This window comes from Sciurus carolinensis, chromosome 2, assembly GCF_902686445.1.
Source record: "Sciurus carolinensis chromosome 2, mSciCar1.2, whole genome shotgun sequence".
Taxonomy (NCBI): domain Eukaryota; kingdom Metazoa; phylum Chordata; class Mammalia; order Rodentia; family Sciuridae; genus Sciurus; species Sciurus carolinensis.
This window is the reverse complement of record NC_062214.1, coordinates 80,787,036-80,793,399: the sequence shown is the minus strand read 5'-3', so window position 1 is coordinate 80,793,399 and position 6,364 is coordinate 80,787,036. Positions and strand designations below refer to the sequence as shown.

At 53.3% G+C, this 6,364-nt stretch overlaps 1 pseudogene; it reads right to left on the bottom strand.

Moving 5' to 3' along the window:
* Positions 1–519: 519 nt before the first annotated feature.
* Positions 520–828, bottom strand: LOC124978233 (60S ribosomal protein L37-like; annotated as a pseudogene).
* Between the last annotated feature and the right edge of the window lie 5,536 nt (positions 829–6,364).

Sequence of the window (6,364 nt, the reverse complement as noted above, 5' to 3'; positions counted from 1 at the left end):
GAGCGGCCCAGAGCCTGGGCACAGAGCAGGCCTAGGGGAAGGGGCAGGTGGGGTGGGTGGGTGGCAGAGGATCTGGAGGGAGGGCCAAGGCTGAGCCTGGATGGCAGAACAGTTCCTTCTATTCCTTGTGTCCTCCTCTTCTTTTTTAATCATTGTCAACCACGCCCTCTCCAAGGCTGTCATAATCACGCAGGGCCCAGACCCATCCCTCCAGGTTCATCCTTCCAGAAACATCCACAGACCTGGCTGATGTTAACCGTGGCTGGCTACTCTCCTACTGATGCAGAAAGGGAGAAGTGCAGCTGTGCTGGTGGCGCACCCCTGCCTGTCATCCCAGCTACTCAGGAGGCTGAAACAGGAGGATTATAAGGTCAAGGCTGGCCTGGGCAATTTCGGGAGAGCCCGTATTAAAAAGAGTTAAACCACAAGAAGAAAGAAGGGAGAAATGCTGAAAAGACCAGTCTCTACTGTCACCAAGCGCTCTCTCTCTCTCTCTTTTTTTTCACTTTTAAAAACCAGAACATTTGTTGGGTGGCTAGCTGTTGGAATTCTCAAGATGAACTGGAGGCTGCAACAGCTGCCCTCTTGGGTTTAGGAGTTGTTCCTTCACGGAATCCATGCCTGAATCTGTGGTATACAATTTTGAGGTGCCTCCTTCGACCAGACCCGGTGGTATTTCGTCTTTTAGCTGTGGCACTCCAGTTATACTTTCTCTTGCACTTAGCAGGGTGGCCACATTGGCCACAGTCGACTTCTGAAGATGGTAGACCTTAGAGCCACAGCGGCGGCACAATTACAATGCTTTCCAAATGATGTTCCCTTCGTCATCTGCCTTCTGCCACAGAGACCAAAGGGGCCGGAAGTACCAAGCTCTCTTGTCTGTCCAAGTTCATGCTTTGAGCACAGGGCACCAACCAGCGCAGACTCTCTCGGTTTGTTTCTGGGAGGTTTCTCTGTTGGCTCTTAGCCCACACTCGCCCTTCTCTGTGCTGTTCTGTGCCACCAGGATGGAAGCCTGCAGAACACACTCTCTGTGTTGCCTTGCTTGCTGGCTCTCATGCCAGGTTTCCTAACAGGAGGTGCTGGCAGGTTCCCGTACCTGTGTGACAGGAGCCACATGGTGGTTCCAGCATCAACCACAGTGAGTGCAGGTTTGCAGGATCCATCTCTTCAAGTCTCCTCTCTGGATCTACCTCCTCTTCATAGCTCTTCCTACCACCTTGGACAACCTGATTGTGCCCAGGCTCTGGGACTCCACTGCCTTTGTTTCTCACTTCCTCCAGGACAAGAGCCCCACCTTGGCCCTTGAAGGCAGGCAAATGCTCTTGCCTCTAACTGGAGGGGAGATCTTGCCTTGCCCATTGCCTGGGATGGTCTCCCCTGCATCCGATGCTTCTGGGTAACGTGGAGACAGCCCAGCCTCCAGCGCCAGCTGCCACAGAGGCTGCAGCAGATCTCCAATGCTTCCTCTATTCTCTCCTCCCTTCTCAAGGACTTCCTCAGTTTCTTTGCGGTTCTACTCCCCAGCAACCCCTGGCCCCGCTGTGGCCCCTACTCTGGAGGCGGGCTCTTTGATCCTGCCTCTGGGTGAGCTAACGACATTTCTCTTTGGGTTTGTTTCTGGGAGGTCCTGGTTCAAGTCCCTAGTGGGTCGGTCTGGCCTGAGTCATGTTCCACCTGGCTAGAGACTGGTGAAGGGTACATGGCTTGGTCTTGGAGGTCCGGCATGCATACCTGCTCCAGGGCAGCCTGAAAGGAGCCATGGGTCTGAGATGGGGCAGTCTCCCTTAGAACAGGGTCACAACCACAGGGCAAATTAGTGACTGAGCTGGGATTGGCAGCCCTGTCCCTCTCAGGGGTCCTACTTACTCCTGCTCCCCCATACTCCCTGAACCCCAGCAGTGCCTACTGAATGCCCAGGAGCACCATGCTGGGCTTCCAGGGAAACAGCCAAACAAGATGCAGCCCTTGCTCTGGAGAAGCTTAGTGTCTCATGTGGAAGATGGCGAATCCACAAACAACCAAATACAAGGAAGAAGAAAAGTTTTGAATTTGTATTGTTTCATCCCATATACAAAACTTTTTTCCCTACAAATAGATTTTTGTTTTGTTTGTTTTGTTTGCATTGGGGAGTGTAAAGGAAAGCAGAATGTTTTATGAGTTTTGCTTCAGTGACTTTAAGACAAATTAAAAGTCCTAAACTCTGAAAAAAAAATAAATAAAAAGGAATAGGAATTGTGCACAGGAAAGAGAGAATTTAAATGGCACATCTGTAATCCCAGCAGCTTCGGAGGCTAAGGCAGGAGGATTGCAAGTTCAAATCCAGCCTCAGCAACTTAGTGAGGCCCTAAGTAACTTAGCAAGACCCTGTCGCTAAATAAAATACAAAAAAGGGCTGGGGATGTGGTTCAGTGACTTAGCACCCCTGAGTTCAATTCCCAGTATCAAAATAAAAAAAAGAAAAAGAAAAGAAAAGTGAGGGGCTGGGGTTGTGGCTCAGCGGTAGAGCACTTGCCTAGCATGTGTGAGGCACTGAGTTTGATCCTCAGCACCACGTAAAAATAAATAAGTAAAATAAAAGTATTGTGTCCATCTACAACTAAAAAAACATATTAAATTTTTTTTTAAAAAAAGAGAATTTAGTTCTGTCTGCGGAGTGGGTCAGGGGTGGTGCCTCACAGAGAGCGATATTCGATCTGTACCACAGGGTGGGATGGTAACGTTGGTTGGTTCCATTCTGAGTAGAACAGTTGGTATAAAATGAACAATGGCTTGGTAGGCAGTGTGGTTAGTGAAGGAACCCAGCATGGTGGGAATTAACCAAAACACAGGCAGGGGCAGCTCCTGGAGGGCCTTGAGGGCCCTCGGCCTGGGGGTGCGGCTGCTCTTTGGTGGCAGTGGGAGCCCTGAAAGGTGCTGGGCAGGAAGCAGGGACCCAAAGGGAGGCGAGGGTGGGGTGTCAGAGAGACTGTGGGCTGAGAGGCTCTGCTTGTCTGGGGTGGGGACAGTTATCCATCTGGGCCTCCTGCTGGGCTCCCAGGGTCTGCATTTATCCCTGGGCAGCCACACAGTCCTCTCCAGCCCAACACCTGGGCTGCAGCCTGATGTCAGGGCTAAAATTAGTCTTGAGAATGTGGGGGCAGCAGGAGAGACAGTCATGGGAATCGCCCCCACATTTCCTCTCAGAAGTAGTGACAAGGACTGCCGGACACAGGCTTGGAACCAGAGTGGTTTTGGGGTTCACTGTGACAGAGAGAACCTAGACCCTCAAGTGACCTAGCTCTGGGAGGGTAGAGGTAGGAGGGAGCTGCCTCTCGCTCTTGGCCACCCACTCCTTGTACACTGCCATATTCCCAGTGGACCGGGGCCAGATTGGGAGCACTGGTAAGGCCAGAAGGGCCCTTCCCCTGACCCACTTCTCTGCCTCTGCTTGCCCAGGTGCTTGGCTGCTTCTCTCCCTTGGTTGCCATGGGAACCCCAGGTGGTTGAAGTTTGTGCAAGTGGGCTACCTAAGGAGAAGGGCTGTGGGTCAGGAGACAGAGGGGACTGATCCCCGCCTAGGCTCTGAGCCCTGCCCTCTCCCTGGGCCCAGGCCTCTGTCTGGGCTCTGCCCGCTTAGCCCACAAATGGTCTTCTACCTCTCCCTCCTCCTACTCCCCACAGCCTGGCAATCCTCAGGTCCTGACTGGTTGTTTCACTTGCAGGATGTCTCGGAGATCCATCCCGTGGGCACCAGATTCCCCACCACAGCCCTGCTCAGTCTCCCACCTCTTGCTAGATGACTGCGATAACCTCCTAACTGGTCTCCCTCCTTCAGTCTGCCCACCTGGCGGTCATGTCTAGCCTTCAGTCCACCATGTCCCTCCTGGCCTACCTCCCTTCAGTGGCTCCTCCTGTCTTCAGGACAAAGGGTTTTTCCTGACCAGCACCAGCCAGTCAGGCTCCTCCTTCACCCTACTCCTGGGCTCCTGCCACCCTTGGGTGGTTGGGTCTGTGAAATGGGTGGTGTGCTGAAACCCACTTCCAGAGCCACAGTCCATGGAACTGTAGTGTTTTTCTCAAGTTAATGGGTTATGCCCTGAATATGGGCTCCTTGTGGAACATGTTTGAGAAGCACTGGTATGTCTCCACCTTCTGGTGTTCTGTTACAATTTGGGGGCACCAAGAGGTCCTGCAGTAAGGAAATCTTTTTTTCTATATTTAATCCAGAGATTGCCAGGGGGCGGGGGTGTGGGCCTAAAAAAGGAATGTCTAAGATTCTCTGGACCTCCCTTGAGAACCTGATGGATGGTGTCCTGTGTTTTGGGATCTGGGGGGTCCTGAAATCAGCTCTCCCTCGTCTGGCGTTGGGGGTTGGTAGCTCCTGTGGGGTATATTTTGGTAAGGGGCAGAAGAGGTACTAGAAAAGTAGGCCCCACCATTATTGCCTGTCTTCAGCCTCCTGGCGCATAGTGTGGTTCCCGGATGTGTTTTGTCTAAACTACACAACGTTCTTTTAAAACTTGACCTGGTTGCCAACATTTAAAACCTGGGAGATTTCACACAAATTCTGAATTTTAAACTTCTCTTAAAACAGGAGAAGACCTATCAACACAGTGTGGAATATTCCTCTGTGGAATTGAAGAATGGCATGAACCATTTACATGCAAAGCATCAGATCTGCAAGCAGTTCAGTTTGTTCCTGGGGCCTGCTGAGCCCCCTGAAAACATTTGAGCTTCTGACCCCTGTCAAGGGGAGTGTGGGGCTCTTCTCAAGGAAATCTGCTTTATTGGGGTGACTTATGCCTGGCCCACCCTTCTCCAGGGGTCCTTCTGCAAAGTGCTTAGGCAGGTGGGGCTTTGTTGGCTCTGGGAATGTTCCTTACCTTCTCTGAAGCACCAGGTACATTATGCAGATCAAGTCAATGAGTGAGGTCCACTGGTCTACCCCCGCCTCTAACCCTGGTTCTTGAGATGGGCACAGAGTGGCCAGCAGGCGGCAGGGCTGTGAGAGGTGGAGGGAGAGCCCGCCTGCAGCTTTCTCTCCTGTCATCTGCCTTGGGCTCAGCCGAGGAGGAGACTGGCGGCAGCTGCTCAGGTCACCCTGGTAATCGGAGCGTGCTGGGTGCGAGAATCATTCCCTGCAAGAGCTAAAAGCCAAAAACAGTGTGGGACCAACCACGCTGGCACTTCTGAGCCAGCTTGCTGCTGCAGAAAGCCCTCTAAAAATAGCCTGCTCAGGGCTGATGGCTGCTATCCACTGGAACCCAGGAAAATCCGCTTCAGAAGGGGTGGCCTGGCGGCCTTTTCTGTGTCCTGCTGCTTACTGACCCAGAGACAGGTTGGGGACTGGTGAGAATGGAGAACTGTGGAGAGAGAGCCCTGACTTGAGGCCAGCCTGAGCTGGGAGAAGCCAAGGAATTCTGCCCGTCACTGAGTCCTGGCACCGGGGTGTGGTTCTGCCTTGGTTGGGCCACTGGAGGCTGATGGTGAATTCTTGGCTTAGCTGGGCATTCAAAGTCTCAGGGTTCTGTCCCAAAGCTCCCTACAGAGACCCCTGGCAGGAGGTCTGACTCCAGACATCTGCTTTACCAGACTCATCCTGTCCCCGGCCCCTCCCCTTCTCAGCCTACCCAACCCTCCTGAGCTCAGAAGTGTCTAGCTTCTTCCAGGAGGACCCTCTGGTGGCTCAGAGCATCGGCCCTTCTCGGAGTTCCAGCCTGCCCTGGGACCCCCTCCTGCAGCCATCGGGAGCTCAGCTTTCCTCCCCAGTGCGATGCCAGATGCTGTGGCGTCTCGAGCAAGTCTGTCCCTGTCTGGGCATCCGTGGGATCAAGGCCCAGACATCCGGCTCGGAGGCCCATCTGGTTGAAGCCTGTTCTCACACCCGGTTGTGATGTTCTGTAACTGTCACCACACTCCATATGCAGTCCTGGATAGAAGAATCTGAGACTTGGGCGTGATCACCAATCCAGCCCCCTCTCAAGAGTCTGGGGGTCCAGTTTCTGCTCACATGCCTCTTGGGATGGGGTGCTCACCACTCCCAAGGCAGCCAGCCTCTTCCTCCTCTCTGGGATCCTGCCTCTGCCCACAGTTCACTGGAAGTGGGCTCCACCCTGGCTAAGGGGTTCACACATTCCTGAAAGGAGGACCTGGCATCGTAGGACAAATCTCACCATAACAGGGACTAATGCTTGCTGGGACAGGACTACACGAAGAAGAAACATGTACACTTGGGCCAGAGTCGCTGGGCCCCACCCAACGCCACCAACTGCCTGCATTTTCTCAACCTGATGGAGCTGAGGGTAGAGGCCTGGAGGAGAGCCCAGTGGGGCAATAGGGCTTGATTACTGAGGACAGTAACCAAGGGGGGTCAGCCAGGCTG